This window comes from Panthera tigris, chromosome F3, assembly GCF_018350195.1.
Source record: "Panthera tigris isolate Pti1 chromosome F3, P.tigris_Pti1_mat1.1, whole genome shotgun sequence".
NCBI lineage: Eukaryota > Metazoa > Chordata > Mammalia > Carnivora > Felidae > Panthera > Panthera tigris.
The window spans coordinates 31,823,739-31,845,536 of NC_056678.1; the positions used below are offsets into that span (position 1 = coordinate 31,823,739).

The 21,798-nt window shown below is 49.1% G+C and overlaps 1 long non-coding RNA gene across 4 annotated transcripts in view; it reads left to right on the top strand.

Annotated features, from left to right (window-relative positions):
- Nucleotides 1-19,760, top strand: part of LOC122235830 — a 29,191-nt gene extending 9,431 nt beyond the window's left edge. Inside the window, exons 2-5 of one of the 4 annotated variants that reach the window (XR_006213900.1) lie at nt 10,720-10,792; nt 11,887-12,613; nt 17,193-17,255; nt 19,393-19,760. This is a non-coding gene — a long non-coding RNA (uncharacterized LOC122235830). Of the gene's footprint in view, nt 1-10,719; nt 10,834-11,886; nt 12,614-14,777; nt 15,806-17,192 lie in introns of those variants that run through there. The other 3 variants (XR_006213898.1, XR_006213897.1, XR_006213899.1) reach the window with 3 other exon arrangements.
- The last annotated feature ends 2,038 nt before the right edge of the window (nt 19,761-21,798 follow it).

Genomic DNA, 21,798 nt, shown 5'->3' on the forward strand with positions numbered 1-21,798 from the left:
AGAAAGTGAAAATATGTGGACAAAGGACCCTTATGTATTCTTTATTTTTATAAATATTTTTATGTTTGTTTATTTATTATTATTTATTAATTTATTATTTATTTATTTATTTTTGAAAGAGAGAGAGAGTACAAGTAGGGGAGGGGCAGAGAGAGGGACACAGAATGTGAAATAGGCTCCAAGCTCTGCACTATCAGCACAGAGTCCAACGTGGGACTCAAACCCTCAAACCCATGAACCATGAGATCATGACTTGAGTTGAAGTTGGACACTTAGCCAACTGAGCCATCCAGGTGCCCCTGGACAAAGGAACTTTAAAGAGGTAATTTAAGTTAAATGAGGTCATATGTATGGACCTTAGTCTGTAAGACTGCGTTTGGAGGTAGGATCTTCAAAGAAATGATCTAGTTGAAATAAGGCTGATAGGGTGAGTCCTTAATCAATATAACGGATCAGATGTCCTCATAAGAAGAAAAAGAGACATTAGGAATATGTTCTCAACAGAGAAAAGGCCATTTGAGAAGATAACAAGGAGATAGCCACTTGTAGGCCAAGACAGAAGACTTAGGAGAAATCAAACCAAATTTAGTAATATTAAATTTTCCTATCCATAAACATGGGATGTCTTCCCATACCATCACCAAGGGTAACTATTCATGTTACCAGGCATAATTACCAAACTTATCAAGAGCTTAGTTCTAGAATTTTTTTTTATTTTGGTTTTTGTTTCACTGTAAACATTTATATACACTTAAATATATATATAAAATACACAAAATACACATATATATGTACATGTACTTTTGGTGTGTACACACACATAAACACATGTATTTCACCTCACTACTTTTTTTTAAATATCTATTTATTTTTGAGAGACAAAATGTGAGTGGGGGAGGGGCCGAGAGAGATAGAGACAGAATCTGAAGCAGGCTCCAGGCTCTGAGTTGTCAGCACAGAGCCCAATGTGGAGCTCGAACCCACAAACTGTGAGATCATGACCTGAGCCGAAGTCAGAGGCTTAACCAACTGAGCAACCTAGGCACCCCTTACCTCACTACTTTTTGAAACTCATTCGTCATGGATTCATATTTCTTCTTGTTGGAATATATCTGTAATTGTTTTAGAGAGAGTCTACTTTGGCTGGACATGGAATTTTAGCTTCTGTTATTTCCCCTTAACATTTATAGAGGTATTGCTTGTCTTATATCCAATGTAGCTAGTGAGGGCTCATGTCAATCTGAGTTTCTTTCTTTTGTAGGTAATCCTTTTTTCTCTCTGGAAGGATTTAAGATTTTCTCTTTGGTGCTCTGAAATTTTGCTACCATGTATCTAGATAGAGTTGGCTGAGAGAAGAGGGTCAGGGCACAGGGTACAGAGGGGTTCTAGCCCCTATATGTCTTAGCTGCTTTCAGTATCCACCTCCTCTGAGGGTGGGGTCCTCTTGGTAGCACCCTTTCCTTTTTGAGAACAATGACCTTCTCCATAATCTCGTGTGCTTTCTGCCTTTTAGGGACTCCACACAATTTCTGGCCCAGAAGAGTTTCCTCCTCTTGTTTCTGAGTTTGATTATAGATTTATTTCATTTTTATTTTTTAATTTTATTATTATTAATATTATTTTTGAGAGACAGAGAGCAGGGGAAAGGGGCAGAGGGAGAGAGAATCTTAAGCAGCCTCCATGCTCAGCATAGAGCCAGATGCAGGACTCAATCCCACCACCCTGGGATCACGACCTGAGCCAAAATCAAGAGTCGGACGCTCAACCGACTGAGCCACCCAGGTGCCCCAAATTTATTTCATTTTTAAATTGTATTTTTCAAATATAAAAGCTAAAGCAATCAAACTTTTGGAAGAGAACATAAACTATCTTTACCATCTTAGGCTAAGTAAAGATTTCTTAAATAAGACACAAAAAGCATAAACTAAAAAAATTGATAAATTTTACTCCATCAAAATGAAAATCTTTTGTTCTTTGGAAGACATTCTCAAAAAAATGAAAAAACAAGCCACAGACAAGGAGAAGATATTTGCAAAACAAATACCCGATAAAGGACTTATGAGCAGAATATGTAAAGAACTCTTAAAATACAATAATTAGAATCAAAGAGCCCCCCTTTTTTTAAAAATGGGGAAAAGACATGAGCAGACCCTTCATCAGAGGAGTATGAATGGCAAAGGGACATGTGAAAAGATGTCCAACGTCATTAGAATTAGGGAAACACAAGTTAGAACTACAGTGAGGTACCCCTACACATTGGCTGAAATGGCTAAAATTAAAAAGTGCTGGTGACAGTCTAGAGCAACTGGAATTCTCCTTCACTGCTGATAAGAATGCAAAATTGTACAGTCACTTTGAAAAACAGTTTGGCAATTTTTTTAGTTTTTTTTTTTTTTTTTAACGTTTATTTATTTTTGAGAGACAGAGAGAGACAGAGCCTGAGCAGGGGAGGGGAAGAGAGGGAGAGGGAGGCACAGAATCCCAAGCAGGCTCCAGGCTCTGAGCTGTCAGCACAGAGCCCGATGCGGGGCTCGAACCCATGAGCCGTGAGATCATGACCTGAGCCGAAGTTGGATGCCCAATCAACTGAGCCACCCAGACACCCCAACAGTTTGGCGATTTTTAATATTCATACAACCAGCAGCCCTACCCTAGGGTGGTCTCCCAGGAGAAATCAAAATTTATGTTCGTGCAAGATCTGTGTGTGAATGTTTATAGCTGTCTTATAAGTAAGTGTCCAAGGCTGGAAGCAGGCAGTTGGCGAATAGATGGACAAGTTCCGACACGTTCATGTGGTGGGCTACTTCTCAGAAATCAAAAAAGAGCTTCTGACTCACACAACACAGAGGAATCTCACACACATTAAGCCAGATACAGAAGGTTCACATTGTCTAATTCCCATCAAATGACATTTTGGAAAAGCCAAGCTGAGAGGACAAACATCAGATTTGTGGTTGCCAGTGGCTGAGGGTTGGAGGAAGGGGAGGACCGTAAAGAGCACCGCAGGACTTTGGCGGGGGGGCGGGGGGGGGGACATGAATGTTTTACATCTTGATTGTGGTGGTGATAACGTACCTGCACGCCCTTGTCAGAAGGTCGCAAACTATACGCTTTGAGAAGTGTCATTTTTCTATGCAAATGATGCCTCAATACATACTGACGTTTAAAAAAAGTTCGGTGTTTTTTTCTGTGATTGTTAGAACTTGAGCCAAAAGGGAGAGTGGTAGCTTGTGCTCAGTTGGTCGTCTTGAAATGACACTCAGCCCACGAGTTTTAAGCAGCACAAACATCAGCATCCACGTCAGAGCTACCTGGGTCAGTGCTGCTTTCTGTTGGTGGTTGTCTGGACCAGGGTGACCAGCCGCCCTGGTTTGCCCAGAACTGAAAAGGTGTTTCTTGGGACATGAGACTTGAGTGCTAACACTGAAAGGCCTGCCTGGGCAAAGGGGGAGGAGTTGGTCACCCAGCCAAGGCCTGTTTTTCATTCCTTTTTAAATCCACCTATGGTACCGGGCAGGGGAAGAGGCCCAAACTCGTTGACTGATGTGTTGTTGAAGAGGTGTTCAACAGGCTAGTGACCAGGTCCAGGTGCCGTACAAGCTGTGTGGCCCTCAAGGTCATCATGAGTCAGAACCGACCTTGGCAAACCCCAAATTCCTGCATCCTGCTAGAGAACCATTGCCCCCAACAGGCTCAGTCTGGGGGTCCCGTGTCAGCCCCAAGACATTTCCTCTGTTGGCATATAACCCAACCTCTTAGCAGTTCAGTTTCTCCATTTATTAACTCAAGCTGGAGTTAAGAGTTAAGTTTGCTGCATGTTCGTTAGTCTTTGCAAAAGCCGTGGGAGGAAGGTACTGTTACCCTTGTTTTACAGAAGTAGTTACAGAGGCTCCAGGAAGCTAAGTACCTTGCCCAGAGCCACACAGTTATACAAGGCAAGTTGGGATCTGAACCCCTGCCCTGCTTGTTCTAAGCTCAGATACTGAGGCACTTTCCATAATACCAGGCTAACATTCGGAAGTGGACAGAAGGCACTCAAGCGTCAGTTTTCTGTCTCACCTTCCTCCAAAAGGGAAGGAAACTTTTCTCCCCACAGGTGACTCTATCAATCAACAATTATGGTTCACTGTATTTAGACTTTCCTGAGTGAGAACTAGGGAAAGAGGAACTTTCCTGGGGGCAGGAGAGAGGGGAAATGGTGGATGGTCTCCTGCTCCCGCCGGGGCAGGAGACAGAGGGTCCCGAAGAGGGGTTGCTCTTGGTCTGCGAGGGCTGATTCTCTAGTCTGGCCCGTGATCTTTCAGGAAGCTCTCTCCTCTCTGGTTCCCCTCTGCCACCAACAACCGTGCATTTGCAGGATGCCTCTGACCCGGGATTGGCCTGTGACCTGTGGTTAGTGACAAAGCAAACTTGGCTACACAGGCTCAGCCTGGCGCTCTCCCTAAGGCCCTGTGGCCTCATTAGGTGGTATGTGCCTGGCAGGCACTAGAGCAGGACATGGGAGGTCAGCAGCTGGCAAGAATCCTGCAACCCAGCACACGAGAAGGTAGGAAAGAATCCCAAACTCCTGAGTGCCTGGGGAGGGAACATTCTGCCTTGCTGGCTGTGATTTTCCTCCCCCCTTCCTTGGCAAAGTGAAGGAATTAGGTGCATCTCGGCAGCAAAGTCAAAATTAATTTTGCTTCCCTCTGCAATGAGAGTCCAGCTGAGCTGGACAGGGAGGGGCCCTAGAAAGGTATTTCCACCTTGGCCTGACATTAGGTTAGTAGAAACGGACTTTTTGTTCTTACTGGTAGGTTATTAAAACCCTCAAGGAATGTGCAGAAGGCAAATTTAGTTTGAGGAGCCCAGCAGGCCAGGGAAATGCTGAATAAATAGTGCAGCTGTTTGGGTGACTGCAGTGTTGGTGACAGGGAGCATTTGAGTGAGGGCTGCCCCAGGGCCACACCTCACGGCAAAGGGGGGGCGGGGGGGTGCTCCACCCTGAGAGGGTCTGCAGGCTGCTTCTGCTCAGCCCCAGTCCCTTCCCACAGTTCCTCCCCTACTCTCTGGGGGCCTGAGAAGCTCACTAGCCTCTTGTCCTTGGACTTGATCTCCACTGAAATCTCTCCGGGTTGAGTGCAGGAGGAAAAGGGAAGTTGATGCGGGGTGACAAGGGAGGTGGGAGAATGCCACATCCACTACGTTCTGATAATCTCTGGAGCAGTGAGCCTTTGTAGGCCCCTCCAGTGCAGGAGGGCCTGTTGCTTGTAAAGTGTTTTACTGAGCTGCTGACTCAGAGGTACAGGGTTGATTGCCCATAATCACAGCCCCATGTGGTATTGCGTCTTGTCCAAATGCAGAGATCTCTTTAGCCCCACATTCCCCTTGCCCCTTCTAAGTTAGAGTAGCATCTTCTAAAATGCAAATCCCCCTATCTCCCTACGCTCAATTCCACAAAGGCAGGAATCACCTTTCTAGAGGAAGTGTTCTCCCTCTTGGAACCCAGGGGAGCTTTTCTAAGCACAACTATGATCATGTCAGCCCTCCCCCAGATCTTTAGCAAGACCTAAAAGCCCTGCTGATCTGGCTCCTGCCCACCTCTCAGCCCCACCTAACAGCCATGACCTCCACACCTACTCATTCAATTAATGCAACAAATAGTATTGAATGCCTACTGTGTGCTAGGCATGGATATATGCATTGAGGATACTCACGTGACCCAAATAAAGTCTCTGCTTTTGTGGCATTTATATTCTAGAGTCAGGAAAAATTTATAGCAAGTTGGCTGGCAATAAAGCATTAAGGAGAAAAACAGAACAGGGAGGGGAAAAGGGGGTCCTACTTCAAAAGGATGATCAAGGAGGGGTGCCTGGGTGGCTCAGTTGGTTAAGCGTTGGACTTTGGCTCAGGTCATGATCTCACTGTTCATGAGTTCAAGCCCCACGTCAGGCTCTGTGCTGACAGCTCAGAGCCTGGAGCTTGCTTCAGATTCTGGGTCCCCCTCCCCCATCCCTCCCCTGCTTGTGCTATCTCTCTCTCTCAAAAATAAATAAACATTTCAACAATAGCCAAACTATGGAAAGAGCTTAAATGTCCATCAACCGATGAATGGATAAAGAAATTGTGGTTTATATACACAATGGAATACTACTTGGCAATGAGAAAGAATGAAATATGGCCTTTTGTAGCAACGTGGATGGAACTGGAGAGTGTTATGCTAAGTGAAATAAGTCACACAGAGAAAGAGAGATACCATATGTTTTCATTCTTATGTGGATCCTGAGAAACTTAATAGAAGACCATGGGGGAAGGGAAGGAAAAAAAAAGAGAGGGAGGGAGCCAAACCACAAGAGACTCTTAAAAACTGAGAATAAACTGAGGGTTGATGGGGGTGGGAGGGAGGGGAGGGTGGGTGATGGGCATTGAGGAGGGCACCTGTTGGGATGAGCACTGGGTGTTGTATGGAAACCAATTTGACAATAAATTTCATATAAATAAATAAACACTAAAAAAAAAAAAAGAAAAGAAAAGAGAAGAAAGGCCTTGAAGGAAGGATGGCCAGGATTTTAAAAGGATGGTCAAGGAAAGTCTCACTTACAATGTGTCATTGTAACAAAGGCCTAAAAAGAAGGCAAGCCAGACATATGAGGCAAGCACATGCCAGGCAGAGACCAGCACATACAAAGGCCCGGAGGTGGGAGCATGCTTTCCATGCTCAAGAACAAGGAGGACAGTGTGGCTGCAACAGAAGGGGATAGAAGACGGGATCAAAGAAGAACCCAGGCATTTGCACTTTGGTTCTTATTCTGAGTGAGATGGCAGGTTTTGAGCTGAGAAATGGCATGACTTTGACTTAGGTTTTAAATCGATCCCCGCCTGCTTTTTTGACAATAAAATGAAGGAGGGAAGGGACAGGATTGGGGAGACCAGTTAGGAAGCTCTTGTCAGAATCCGGGAGAGGGATGAGGGAGGCTTGAACACAGTCCCTGTGGTGGAGGTGCTGAGTGGTGGCCAGAATCTAGATGCTTGGCAGGGCTTTCAGGACTGGGTGTGACGGGAACTGAGGAGTCAGAGATGACTCCAAGCTTTTGGCCCAAACAACTGGAAAGATGGATTGACCACGTACAGAGATGAGAAGACTATAGGAGAGCAGGCTTTGCAGGTAAGAGCAGGAGTTTGGTGTTGAACATGTTAAATTTGAGATAAATATTAAACCTCCCAGAGAAGGTATCAAATAGGCATTTGGATGTTCAAGTACGGAATTCAGGAAACAGATCTAGCTGGAAATGTGTATTTAAGAGTCATCAGCTATAGGACGTGTTTAAAACCATGAGCATGGCTGAGAATTGTCCTTATTTAAATTCGGGACCACCCACCTCAATGGGCTTTTAAAGAGACCAAGGAGTCCAAGGACAGAGGCCTGGGGCACTTCAATGATTTGGGGTCAGGAAGATGAAAAAGAGTCAGCAAAGGACACAGAGAAGGAGCAGCCAGTGAGGTAGGAGGAAAAACCAGGAGAGGGTGGGGTCCTGGACGCCAGGGGAAGAAAATGTTCCAAGGAACATGTGACCAGCTCAGTTAAAAAGTCCGGAGGGGCCAAGTGAGATGGGAATTGGGTATGTTCAATTCATACCCAGTTCAAGTTCAATGAGAATCAATGTGTTGGCCAGTAATTGGTCACCTTGAGGTGATGTGTTCTGTGGAGAAGTAAGAGGAAAAGACTGATGGAAGTGGGGTCAAGAGAGAATGGAGGATAGGAATTGAAGACAGAGAGTACAGGTACTCTTTTGAAGAGTTTTGCTGTAAAGAAGTATAGAAAGGGGTCAGTAGCTGGTATGGGACATGGAATTAGGAGAGGACTATTTTGTTTTTAAGGTTTTATTTATTTATTTATTTATTTATTTTGAGAGAGAAGAAAGAGAGAGAGACAAAGCCAGGGAGGGGCAGAGAGAGGGAGAGAATCTCAAGCAGGCTTGGTGCTGTCATCACAGAGCCCGACGTGAGGCTCAAACTTGCTAACCGTGAGATCATGACCTGAGCTGGAATCAACCAACTGAGCCACCCAGGCACCCCGAAGACTATTTTTGAAAGATAAGGGAAATAGCATTATGTCCGTAGGCTAATGGGAGTGACATGATAGAGGGTGAAAATGTGATGATGAAGGAGAGAGACACTGTTGGAATAAGGTCCTTGGGTAGATGACAGGATGGGCTCTAGTTTCTAAGGAGAGGGTCTGGCTTCAGCAAGGAGCACTAACAGTGTCCAGAGTAACAGGAGGAAAGTGTAATATCTGGATACAGACTTAAGTTGGCAGATGTGGTAGGAGCATATGAAAGTTCTCTGGCAAGTCTTCTTAGAGAGTGGGAGGGCGAATGAACAAGAGAAATTAGATAGGATTCCTGGGGAGCCCTAGGTGTCCACCTGACCTCAGTTGGCTGTGAATTTACAGTAAGGTCAGTTACCATCGTTGATGTTTTCTAGACACATTTAGCTGTTGTGGTACAGGTGTTAAGTAGGTGGAGAGCTAGATTTAGCCAAAGCTGGCATTTTTCTAGAAGAATACAGTGAAGGAAGAGGGGGCAGGGCGTTGAGGGTATTAAAATGAGTGCCTATAGTGATTGACTAGATCATCTAATCGGGGTGAGAGGGGCACTGGGGAGATGGAGGGAAAAGGAAGGATGGGTAAGTCTCAGGAGATAGAAGAATTATTGGAATTCAGGTACCAGAGGGAGTGAATTGGGAAGACAAGAGACACGACATTGAGATTATGGGGGCATGATCACAGGGGCGAGCAGCTGAAGTGAAATGGAAGACAAGATGACCAGAAGTGATGAAGGAGATGAAGGAGAGGTCAGTCGTGCCTTGTGTGCTGGATCGCCCATTGACCTCAGTCCCCCTTCCCCTCTGCGCTCTCCCCAGTGCTGCCGGAGCCAGAAGCCCAGAAACCACATTTCCCAGAATCCTCAGCCAACAAGCTTCTAGGTTTGTTTCCACAAATGAGAGGCACTTATGATAGACTTGGAAGTAGGAGAGAAGCAGAAATATTATTGTGTCTCTAGCAGGGCAGTGGTGGACAATTACATGAGCTTTGGGTTCATAGATAGAAGCTTTGTAGCCGCCTGTAGGTGCTTTCTGTCACATCACCTGCCTTCCTAATAGAGTCAGATCACTGTGGAAGGTTTCCTGTGTTTCTTGAAACTTCCTGAATCTTGAAACCTGGTATTAAATTTGAATTCTATGGCAGCTTCTCTGACTTGTCTTTCAGCCCTAGCGTTTTGTTGTTTTTAAACATTTAACTTCCTGTATTAAATAGTTCGTGCTGGAAATACCTAGAGGGGTTTCTGCTTGCTTGCTTTCTTTATTGTTTTTTAATATACCAGATTCCTCCCACCAGAGAGCTTTTGTACCTGCTGTCTTCCCCAAACCCTTATTCAAAATGCTCTGCTCCAGTGCCCCTCTCTTTACCTACTTACCTTCAGCTCTGGGCTCAGTTGATCCTTCCTAATGGACATTGTTCCAATTACCTATTGCTGCATCATGAACCACTCCAAAATATATAAACAACAATCGTTTTACTATGGTCAGGAATTTGGAAAGGGCACAGTGAGGATGAATTGTCTCTTGTCCACATGTCTGAGGCCTCAGGGTGGAAGACATGAACAGGTGGCTGGTTGAGGGCTGGAATCATCTGGAAACATCTTAACTCACATGTTGGAAACATCTTAACTCACATGTTTGGTGCCCGGACTGGGATGGCTCAAAGGCTGGGCTCAGTTGGGACTGCCAACTAGAGCCCCCATATATGGCCTCTTCATGTGGCTTGGAAGTATGTGGGTTGGACATCCTTACAGTATGGTGGCCCCAGGGCAATTGGACTTCTTACATGGTAGTTTGGGACTCTGGAAGACAGAGTTCCAGTGAACAGAGCGGAAGGGCTTTTATGTTCTAGCCTCTGACATATTGGTACTTCCACTGGACTCTGTTGGCTGAAGCAAGCACGAGTCACCCGAATTCAAGGGGAGGGACATAGACTCTTCTCCATGGGAGGAATGTCAAAACCTGATATGTTTCTGTCAGTATTCTTCCCTTAGTTTGTATGTATTCATTATGATGAGCACATAAGTCAGGCGAGCAAAGCTGGCCATGTGTAAGAGACTTTAAGGGCTAGTGAGCCAGAGAACGTTCACGCTCTCGAAAGTAACCAGCCACCTCTTGGCACTGGCTACTTGTTGCCCCAAGGGAAGGCATACCCAGTGCTGCTAGAGTCCCAATTTTTCAAGAGGATCCAGAACTCAGGGTGTTTATGTAAAAGTTTCCAATTTTAAAAAGGCTGTGCAAGCCAACTGCCTGGAACGTAGTAGGCTCAGTAAAGAGAAGAAATAGAAAAGTATCTCACACGCCCACCACCATGCCCACTGCCATTCCTATCCTGAGTTTCTGCTGATAAAGAGAAAAAATAAAAATACCTCATAATGTGGAGTGTGGGTGGGACGTTCCCACCCCTTGGTCAGGGTGCTGTAGGAGATGACGGAGTGAGACAAGGAAACCAGGCTCCTACGTGGGCCTGACACGTGGTACGATCCACACAGCAGCTCAAGGGGCAGGTAGGTCACCGTGCTCTTCCTTTGCTTCGTTTTTCTTCTAAATGCTGAAAATGATCTGAGGTACGTAACTAATTGTCTGGCTCCTCTCACACAACAGGTTAAATCTCCTTTGTTTTGTTCACTCTGTGTCCAGGGCTTGGAGAAGGTCCTGCCATAGAAGGTGCTCAGTGGATTCCTCCTGGAGGAATGTCACGCGGGTGTTACAGGTGAGGCTCAGGGGGCCAAACACCTGGGGACAGGTCCCAAGGTAAGTGAGGAAGCTGGGATTAAGAAATACACGTACACACACACACACGCACACACAATTTGGTGCAAACTAAGACTACCATTGATGCCTCAATATGGAAGCTGTTCCTGATACTCTAGAGCCATGTGTTTGAAAACGTTTGAGCAATTTAAAAATGCATTTGTTAAAATCAGTTTCCCTACAGGATATTACAGGAAAGAAGGGGATTAAGAGATTTTGGTAATCCTTGGGAAACATTGCAAGCTTCATGATTCTCATCTATTTCAGGCAAAACTGTGAATATTTAAAAAAAATTTTTTTAACGTTTATTCATCTTTGAGAGACAGAGAGAGACAGAGCATGAGCAGGGAAGGGGCAGAGAGAGGGAGACACAGAATCCGAAGCAAGCTCCAGGCTCTGAGCTGTCAGCACAGAGCCCCAAGCAGGGCTCAAACTCACAAACTGCAAGATCATGACCCGAGCCCAAGTTAGATGCTCAACCGACTGAACCACCCAGGTGCCCCCCAAACTGTGAATATTTAAATATGTGATGTAAATGCAGAGCCTGGGAATGGAGAGAGGGAGGAGCAGGGTTTTGGAAACCAAGCAGGGGTGCAGAAGGGCAGCTTGGCTTCCCTAAATTTGCCTAGAGGTTCATAGCAGCAGCAGCAGCAGCAGCAACTACTCTGTTTTCCATTCTTTTGTTCATTTTAAAGACATTTGTGGGGTGCCTGGGTGGCTCAGTCAGTTAAGCATCTGACTTCGGCTCAGGTTATGATCTCATAGCTAGTGAGTGTGAGCCCCACATCAGGCTCTGTGCTGACAGCTCAGAGCCTGGAGCCTCCTTCAGAATCTGTGTCTCCCTCTCTCTCTCTCTGCCCCTCCCCTGCTCATGCTCTGTCTGTCCGTCTGTCTCTCTCTCTCAAAAATATATAAACAGAAAGAAAGAAAGAAAGAAAGAAAGAAAGAAAGAAAGAAGAAAGAAGGAAGGAAGGAAGAAAAAGAAAGAAAGAAAGAAAAAGAAGAGGGTCTCTCTTTCTTTGTTCCTTCCTTCCTTCCTTTCTTTCTTTTCAGGGGGAGCTCACCTGGCTCAGCCAGCCGGGAAGGCAGAAGTTTTGCAGTGTAACAGAGGTGCGGGGTGTGGTGCCAGCCAGCACAGATACAGCACAATGTCACCTCTGGAGAAGATGGCCTCAATAAGCAGCTGGTCGCCGGTGACCCGCCGTCCTCCCACACTGCCCACTGATGTCAGAGACGCTGAGGACGCAGTGGTGGTAGCCTGTTTTGACATCACTGCCAACAGCATGCTCACAAGAGACCTGGAGAGAGAAAGTGAGCCCTACGCAGAGAAGAGAATATCCTTCCAGCCTTTTTTCTGCGGAACTGGGCTTTGAGCCAGACTTGCCTGACCCCAAACCCTTTCGCCCTCCGTGAGTTTTGCAGATGAGCCTCAAGTCTTTTTGCAACACCAGTGGATATTTTTCCCCGATAAACGTTGCTCCTTTCGCAGACAGCAATAAGTTAGGACAGTTTCTGGGGCGCCCCCCACCCCCACCCTGACGCAAGTCACACGCACCGTGTCTTCTATCTGCTTGCAATCCAAGGCAGAATTCCAGTAGCAATTCCCGCGGCAACACTTCATCTCAACGCCGGTCCATTAAGAAGGACGCTGTCCCCTCCCCCCACCCACCACACACTGGACGGCCGCCTGCACCTTTAACAGTGCTTGGCACACGGTGGGCCCTCAAGAAGTGGGAGTTCACGGAGCAGTAACCATGATTCAGCACCCACTGGGCCGCAGGTGCAGTACTAGATTCTCTGTGAATAGATTCTCTGGCAGCAACCCTCAAAGGCAGCCACAGGTCCTACTTTACAGATGAGGAAATTAAGGTTTGGGGAGCACAGTAGACTTGTCCACACTCACAAAGCTGGTTAGCAGTGGCGCTTGCATTTGAATGGAAGTAGCCTGCCTCCATAGCAGCTCCTGTGGTATAAACCACCCTGGGGGTGTACGTGTGGGGGGCGGCAGTATTCAAGTTGCTTGTACCCAGTGCTGAGGGCGTCCAGATCCATGCAAGCATCTTGTGGTCCATGTGGGAGTGGAACTGGGAGGCAGCTTCCCCGGAAGGGAGGGGTTTGGAGAAGCTGTGAGGAGGAGTGAATGAGAGAAAACAGGTCAGGGCGGTAGGTGGGGCACATTGCAGGCTAGGTGACACGGGCTCAGCTGGGCCCCTTGGGTTTGGAATGGGAGGGCGATGAGGGAGGCGCCATATGCACAGGTCACGGCTGGGCTCAGCCCAACCCAAGCAGTTGTTGTTGTTGTTGTTTTTTGATGGACCAGCCAAACTTGTCCTAGCAGCTTCCTGGCTTTCTAAGGCCTCCCCTGCCTTGTTCCTAAGTTACGGGGCTAAGAAAATAGAACATGTCCACCTGGCCAGCTTCTTAGCTGGAGCCTCAAGAAGTTCTAGCACACAGACAAGCAAAAGAGGAGAAAGGGATAATCTGTTCATTAAGTCATGGAATATTTATTGAGTGCCTACTATGTGCCAGGCGCCACTATTGGTACTTGAGATACAGCAGCAAACCAAAAAGATTGACGCCTCTGCCCTCGGGTTGCTTCTCGTGGGGAATGGGGAGACAGTCCATAATCACCGTAAGAGATAAGTAAATTAGATCTTAAAGACAGTGAAATAACGATTAAGTGAAGCAGAAAAAGGGGGACCAGTAGTGTGTGTGACTGGGGCTGAGGTTGATTCTGGCTGCAATCCTAACACGGTGGTCAGGGCAAGTGAAGGAGTTATCCATGTAGTTCCAGAGGAAGAGTATTCCAGGCAGAGGGAACAGCCAGGTCAAAGTGCAGAGGCAGGAAAGTGCAGGCTGTTGTGTTTGAGAGCAAGAGCTAGAGAGAAGGGGGTGGGGCAGGGAGGCAGGAAGAGATGGGGATTGGCAGGGTCCAGAGCAGAGAATGGAGGCTAGCTCTGAGCACAGATGTGATGCGATCTGACTTCTATGTGTAAAGGACACTCCCACTGCTGGGCAGGTAGAAGGTGGAAACAGAGACCACCTAGGGCCTGGTGGGGCCCGAAGGTCACAGGGGAGGGCAACGTGGAGCAAGGGAGATACCGTGGTGGTGGCGGAAGAGGTTGATTTCGGGTATAGATGAGGGAAGAGCCAGTGGGATCGCCTGCAGATTGGATTTGGGGACGGAAAGAAAGAGAGGAAGCAAAGAAAGCCTCCGGGTATTTGACAAGAGAAGTTGCAGTTTCCAGGGGCTGAAACCGGGAAGGACAGAACGGAGCAGTTTCTTTTTCTTTCTTTCTTTCTTTCTTTCTTTCTTTCTTTCTTTCTTTCTTTCTTCCTTTCTTCTTCTTTCTTCTTTTTTTTAATGTTTATTTATTTTTGAGAGAGAGAGAAAGCACAGGTGGGAGAGGGGCAGAGATAGAGGGAGACACAGAATCCCAAGCAGGCTCTGGGCTCTCAGCTGTCAGCATAGAGCTCCATGCGGGGCTCAAGCCATGAGATTGTGACCTGAGCCAAAGTCTGATGCTTAACGGACTGAGCCACCCATGTGCCCCATGGTGCAGGTTCCAGAGAGGCCTGGGGAGAACTGGAGTAGCCTCAGATCTACTTCATCTGAGATGTCTGTCACTCCAGCTGGGCATGTCGGGTAGGCAGGTAGACAAGAGAAAGGTCTGGACTAGAACTGTGTTTGAGGTGTCGTCCTTTAGACAGTGGCCATGAGCCTGAATGAGGTCATGAAGAGTATAAGTGCGGACAGAGAAAAGGAAAAGGGCTGGGCCTTGGGGACTCTGAGAAGCCCAGGAGAAGAGAAGGAGCAACCAGGAAGGCAAGAGGAGAGCCAGGAAGGCTGGTGTCCTTGAGGCCAGGTGAAGAGAGAGCTTTCGGGAGGAGGGAAGGTCCAGTTGTACCGGGTGGCGCTGAATCCAGTCTTGCTGTCTTCGCAGGGCCCTGAGCTCCCATTCCCCTCCCCTATTCAATGGGAGCTACAATGTCCACTACTGAGGGGTGCAGTGAAGATGAAATGAAATCGTGTCCTGGAAGCAAAGGGCATTTTGAAAGCTTTTATCAAATGGGAGTTTCTTTCTGGAGGAGAATTCAACCATACGATGATGATAAGAGAAATAAACTCATAATGACCATAATGCTGCTGCTGCTTATTTGTGTCTCAGAAAAAAATGTCTAAGGCATTGCCCTTGTCATCGGGCAGCAGAGCGGCAGTCGGGAGGACCCCCGCGGAACAACGGGCAACCAATAGCGCCTGCTGGGCACAGGCTGGAATTAAGAGACCGAAAGGCCAAGGGAGGGTTTCCCACGGTCTTGGACTTCACAGAGGGTGGGCCCTGGGATGTGGAGATTTGGGTGGGCGGAAGGGAAAAGATGTCCACGTGAAGGGAAGGGTGTCCCGGAGGTACAGAGCAGGAACTGATGGGGGCCCTCAGCACAGCACTGCACCCAGCTCCCCTCGGGCACGCAGCCACTGGGAATGGCATAAGCAACCCCAGTCCTGATGTTGTAAGACCTGCCTCAGTGTCTTTGTGCCTGTCACCAGTTCTCAAAACCCCACAGTAGGAGCAGTGAGGCCAGGTGCCTGGGAGGTCCCACTGCTCTGGTGGCCAGTGGCACATCCTGGCATGGGAAGACCAGGGGCACCCTGCAGACACTTCAGGCACAGACATTATCACAGGTGCCAGTTTCTTGGTCCTCTGTCCTTTCCACTGGGCTTGGAAACCTTTCAGCTCCTCCCCTGCTAAGGCCTCCCTCAGGCTCAGATAAGGAGCTATTTTTGCTATCCACCCCTCCCCCACCTGCCCCTCGGGTCCCCTGAGGCCTGATCAGAGCTCTCAGAAGGGGACTCCTGAAAGGCCCTGCACTTCAGGGGACCGGGAGGGGCCACCGGCTATCCGTTAAGGAGAGGACGGTGTGGAAGCAAGTGACTCAGAGGAGCCAACAAGATGGAGAGGGAGAAAGAGGAAGAAACAGGTGCAGGGGAGAGAAGGAGTGGGGGTGGGGGAGCAAAATGGGACCCGCAGGGGCCTGGGCAGGGATGAGGAGAAAGCGGAAGAGGGCTGGAGAGGAGAGACAAGGAGGGAGGCAGAGTGCAGGCCCCCAGCAGCACCCAGGCTGAGCCCGGGACTGAGAGATCACTGCACGTGTGGGTGGCTGAGGCCAGACGGCAAGCCGCCCAGATGCCCAGAACAGAGGGTGTCCTCAGCCCTGCCCCTGAGCACGAGGCCCTCTGATGCCCTCCCCTGGGGCCCCCGGGCTCACAAGCCCAGCAAAGTATCCGGAGATGGCAGGGGTCATGCAGAGGCTTTCTGTCCCTCCCCAGCCTGCCCTCCACGGGGCTGGGCCTCCCTAGCTCTGGATCTTTAGGGGTGTTGATGGGGTGCAACAAGCAAGAAGTTCTGGGCCGAGAGAGAGGGAGCAGAAGGGATGCAGAGGTCTAGAAGAAGGTGATGTAGAGGGATTCTGAAAAAGTGCTAATTTTGAAAAAAATTGAAAATAGAGATTTTTAAAACATCGCGTCCCCTGCTAACTGGGGCTCCTAAGTACTAAACGAGGTTTACTACAGCAGCGTGTGTTTTGTGGGTTGGTCACACTGTAGCTTATCTGTGGAGCTGCTGACAGTAGAGGCGATCAGGAGGGGTGAGGCGGTGAGTGTATGAGAGTGTGCAGGAGGGTGTGTATGTGATGGTGAGTGTGTGGGGGTGAGGGTGAGTGTGCGTGCCTGTGACTCCTCGGACTAGCCGTAGCAGGGTCCCTCACGGGCCTGAGACAGGGTTAGACGTGTCTGGCTGGGGGGCTGTCCTACAGAAGTCTTGTTCCCCAGTCCCTGCAGCCGCTGAGGAGGACTCGCCCCGGGAAGGAGGTGGGTAACCGCACTCCCGACGTTAGGGGGAGAAGTGACCCGCAGCCCATCAGGGGAGGGGACAGACAGCCCAGCCTGATACTCTCCAAGCACTAGAAAGAGGACTGCAAATAAAACGGAAAGATGTTCCCTCAAAGACTCTGACCCCATCCACCGTCGCCCCAGTCCAGGGCCCCTGACACCCCCGCTCCAAGCCGTTGGCAGCAGTGGCTGGTGGCGCCCAGTGGGGAGCACTGGGGAGGCGAAAACCCTGGTGGAAGCATCTAGGGGTGGGGACAGGCAATGGGGGTGTGAAGAGTTGGAGAGGTTTGAGGCCTTGTGAAAAGGAGGCACAGCAAAAATAGAAGCCAGGGACGGTTTATCGTGGTCCGTGTGCACGTAGCACGGAGACACTGGGGGAAAGTCAGGGACACGCAAACGGGAACAATTAAACGCTATCCATTGTTTTCACTAGACTAACATTTACTGAACACATATTTGTCTGTGCCAGGCGCCGGGACCACTAAAATGAACGAAACACAGGCCTGCCCAGTCCTTCGGAATTCACCACGCAGTGAGTAAGATGAGCGTAAAAATGTCGTCGTGTATCATTCTTAAGTAGTGATGATGATGATAAAAGCAGTAGCGTGCTGAGCACTAGCACGTCCCGGGCACTGATGCAAGCATTCTACACATACTCGGTGTTAGGACTGAGGTACGAACGACATACAGATACGGGAGGCGTCCAGAGCAGAGGCCTTTCTGCAGCCTGGGGCCCAGGGGTAGAAGTTCATTGTCCTCACTCTTCACCTCAGTCCTGAGGAGAAGCTCCTCCAGGGGAGAGAACAGCATTTTCCGCAGGGTTCTAGAATGGGTCAAGGAGGGCATCTGAATTCCCAGCAGCCCTCACCCCCACCTCCGCCCAGACCCGCTGCTCTCCCCGCTGGCCAGTCTCTGACCTTCCTCCTGTGGGGCTGGCCGGGTCAGACTTGTCTAGACCAGAACACCCATTACCCAATCTCTCCAACCCATCTCTTCAACTGACGCCCTCGGGGCCTTGTGGGGAGAGCAAACCTTGGGAGGACTGGGGAGGCCGCAGAGATAGTGGCAGATAGAGGCTTGAGGGTAGGGATGGAGGGGCTGCGGGGCTGGTGTCCAAGGCTGGGGGGGGCTGGACAGAGGACGAGCCAGCCAGCTCCCTGGTGCCCCACTCAAGAGCAGTCCCTTTGGGGAAGGCAGGGCTGGTAGCTCAGAGGTGGGTGGGGACAGCAGAGAGAAGTGGGAGGTGCTGGTATTTGCAGGGCTCAGCGTAGGAGAACAAATGTGTTCCCAGACGGTGGCCCACCCACCTTTTCTTCCCATTTCTGGTTCCATCCTGTATCTTGGGGGGCCACCAGTATCACCAGTGCCTATGTAGACAGCCCCACCCGCACACTGACACATCGCCAAACAGCAATGGGCGTCCTTGGGCCCAGGGAAAGGTTGTCAAGTTTGGGACATACTTGCATTAAAACAGTATTCCTTGTGTGTCTGAAATTCAAATGTAACTAGGCTCCCTGTATTTTATCGGGCAGTCCTAATCGGGGGTGTCCCCACCAGCCATGAGGTCGGCCCTCAGGAGGCCCAGGGTGGAAATCCTCACAAGCCCTGCAAGCTGGCTCAGGGCCCATTGGGCAGTGACTTTCGGGGTCCTCGTGCTAGAGTGTGGCTGGGGAACACAGGCTCTGGGTGGGTACTTCTTGGCCCTGTAGTCTTTTTTGGCCATTGAAGAGTCATGTCCGGGCCTCCTAAAGCTCAGGAGCTAGAACAGGGGCCCCTCTGCCTGCTTACTGGCTGTATGGGATGAGCCTCAACCCACCTTCAAGTGAGAGCTCACTTCAAGCAAGGGGCGTGCCAGGACCTTTACTGGCCTCCTCGGTTGGTGCCTTTACGTCTAGATCCTCTAGATATTCCAAGTCCCCGGGAGGCAGTGACTTCCAACGTTGGGAGACCTATGTGATAGATCTGCTGAAAGCCTGGGTAAAACACAGGTCACCCAGTTATATTTGAATTTCACAAGAACAATGTAATAATTTACTATAAGCATGTCCCGTTCAATATTTGGGACAGACTTATACTAAAAAACGATTTCTTGATTATCTGAAACTCAAATTTAATCCGGTGTTCGGGTTTTGATTTCATCTTTCTTTTTGGTAAATCTGAGAGCTGGGACATTGGAGTGCCACAGCTAGGATCTGGCCCTAGCTTCTCTGCCTCTTGCCCGGTGAACCTCCCCAAGGGTCACTTTTCCTGTCCACCCCCCAGGGCTGATGGAAAGATAAAATGAATAAGTGCCTGGCATGAGTGACAGTTGTTATTGTTGTCCCTGGCCAAGGTCCCACCGCTAGAAGGCTGCGGGGCTGGTAGGTGCCCTTCGGCCTCCAGGCTCAGGTTCTCAGTCTTCTTGAGAACACTCCGCAGCCCGCTGCATGCTCCTCGGACCTGAGACCACCCTGCCTGCAAGGACCCAGGCAAGGGCGCCAAGAGAGGCTCGAGAAGGAAGCGTGCTCTGTTTGGGAGATCTCAAATTCCCTGATGACTGGAGAGGAGTCGTTGTGGACAAAAGGGAAAGGGAGGAGCTGACATTTATTCTGGGCTCAGTGTATGTCTGGCGTTTTGTAGTTTCTAATTTAATCCTCACATTCCTGGTCATTTCTCTTTTGCAACTAAAGATGTATTCATAGGACCAGAGGAGACGGCCCCTGATGCTACTCTGCTTGTACCCTGGTTCTTCCGGTGGATGTCCCCTTCCCAGTGAGCCCTTCCCTGACCACCATGCTTAAAATGGAAACCCTCCCCCATGGCTTGGAACTCTATTCCCCTTCTCTCCTTCCTTCTTTTCCAAAGCACCCTCATCAAATACAGTAAAATATTGGTTTGCAAGCATAAGTCGCTCCAGAAACATGCTTGTAATCCAAAGCACTTATATATCAAAGGAAATTTCAAGAATCATTGTTGTGATCGCATACTACTCATATGGCAAGACATCGCTTGTTTATCAAGTTAAAATTCATTAGAAATGTGTGTTTGTCTTGCAGAACACTCGCAGACCAAGTTACTCGAGAGCCAAGGTTTTACTGTGTATTAAATAGGTCTCCCTCCCCTTCCAGAATGTAAGCTCCACGAGAGCAGATTTTTCCGGTCTGTTCTGTTTACTGACATGTTCCCTGTGCCTGAAACAGAGCCTTGTACATATTGGTTGAATGAATTCAAGATAATAAGAATAACAGCTAACATTTATTTTGTGCCTACTTTGCCCCTGGAACTGTTCTAAGTACTTTGCGTAAGTTCATTTACAAAAGTTCATTTACATATCCTCATCCTCATATCACCTCTGTGAGGCACAGAGCAGGCACAGAGAGGCTAAGTAACTTGCCCAAGGTCACGCAGCCAGCGGGCAAGAGTTATGCTCTGGTTGGCCTGAGTTCCTGGTGGAGGATCTTTTACACGCTCCACAGGTGTCCATCACCCTGGCATCTGCTCCTCTTGTGTGGCCCATTGGTGGCACCCCTCCCACTCCTCTGTCACGCTGGATTGTGAATGTTTGTTTACTGCTGACGTGGCCCCTTCGAGGGCAGGGGCCAACCTCCTTCACGTTTGTTTCCTCAGTGTTCTGTACGGTGGCCAGCCCATCGCAGGGCCTTCTCTCCATTCTCCCAGCTGGGGTTGGTTTGTACTATGAGCCTGGGGGGTGGGACGCACAGGTATGATCACTCCCCACCCCCATTTTACCACTGAGGAAACAGGCTCAGAGCAATACAGTGATTTGTTGCAGCAGGAAGAACAGACAGTAACCAGACTGCAGGCCACCTGCGTCAGTGCTTTCCTGGCCACCGCCCCCTGGGGTGGGGATCCGCACTCTACAGCCCCACGGATTCTGGCTGCTGCCCAAGGCTTTGGTGGGCACCTGTCTAACCACATGTCAGAACTGGGCAAAGGCAAAATATTGGTGTGGGGTGGGGTGGAGTGGGGTGTGGTGGGGGTATGGGTGGGTGGGGGTGGTAGGGCAGGGGTGGGGGTGGGGGGGTGGTAGTGGGGGTGAAGTGGGGCGGGGGTAGACCAGAGGATCCAGCCAGGTTCTTTCAGTGGGGCTGTGGGGGCTGTGGGGGCTGTGGGGGCAGCTTCTTGGAGCTGGCGTGGGTGAACGGGTGAGGTACGCTTCCAAGCCTGCGATGCGTGTCTACCGGGTGTGCTTTCAAGCACACAGGATGCAAAGCAGGGTATATTTAGCCCGTGGTCGCTGCCGTGGTATGAGCCTGCTGCCCCGTTCCCCCTGTTGGGGAAAACCCTTTGGAAGCTTTTCTTCTGACTGAGGAATGTGTGTGTTCTTCAGTGTTGGTGGCACAGGGTGTGTACGGGGTGGGGGTGGGGGGTGTTGTCCAGAAAACCTGAAGACTCATGGCTCAACCGGGGAAAAAAGGTAACAAGTTCCCAGGAAGAAATAAATATACCTCAGCCAGAAGCAGATGACGGTCCTTATATCTGTCCTTTTCCTTGGCACCTGAGGGTGTTGTATGGACAGATGCGTGCTAAGACCTGGGAACGGTGAGGAGAGGCTATATTTATTCATTCACTGACTCACTCATTCATTCATTCACTCATTCATTCAAAGAGTGTTTATTGCACTTCTGTTACGCACCCACCAAACACTGAACTAAGTAAGTGCTGAGACTATACTAGGGAAAACAATGTACCTGTTCTCATTGAACTTGCAACATTTAAAGGAGTCTTGCTGGTATGTAATCATTCTTGGCTGTCAGTGCTCTGAAGGAGAATTACTGGATGCCTTGAGAGGGTAAAATAAGGAATTTCAGTCCAGGAGTCAAGGAGGGCTTCCTGAAGGAAGTGGTGTTTAAGCGGAGTCCTGGAGGGTATCTAAGAGTTCATTTGGCAACTTGCTGAGAGAAGGGAGAGAAAAGAGCAGAGCAGCAATCATCCCAGGTCCTGGCCGGGGCACATGCTAAGACCTTGAGGTGGAATCAAGTGTGGCTTCTGCAGGCCATGAGTCAAGGACTCCATAGTGGCTGGTGTCAGAACTCTGATCGGGGACACAGCCCCTGCCCACAAGCATCTCCTTG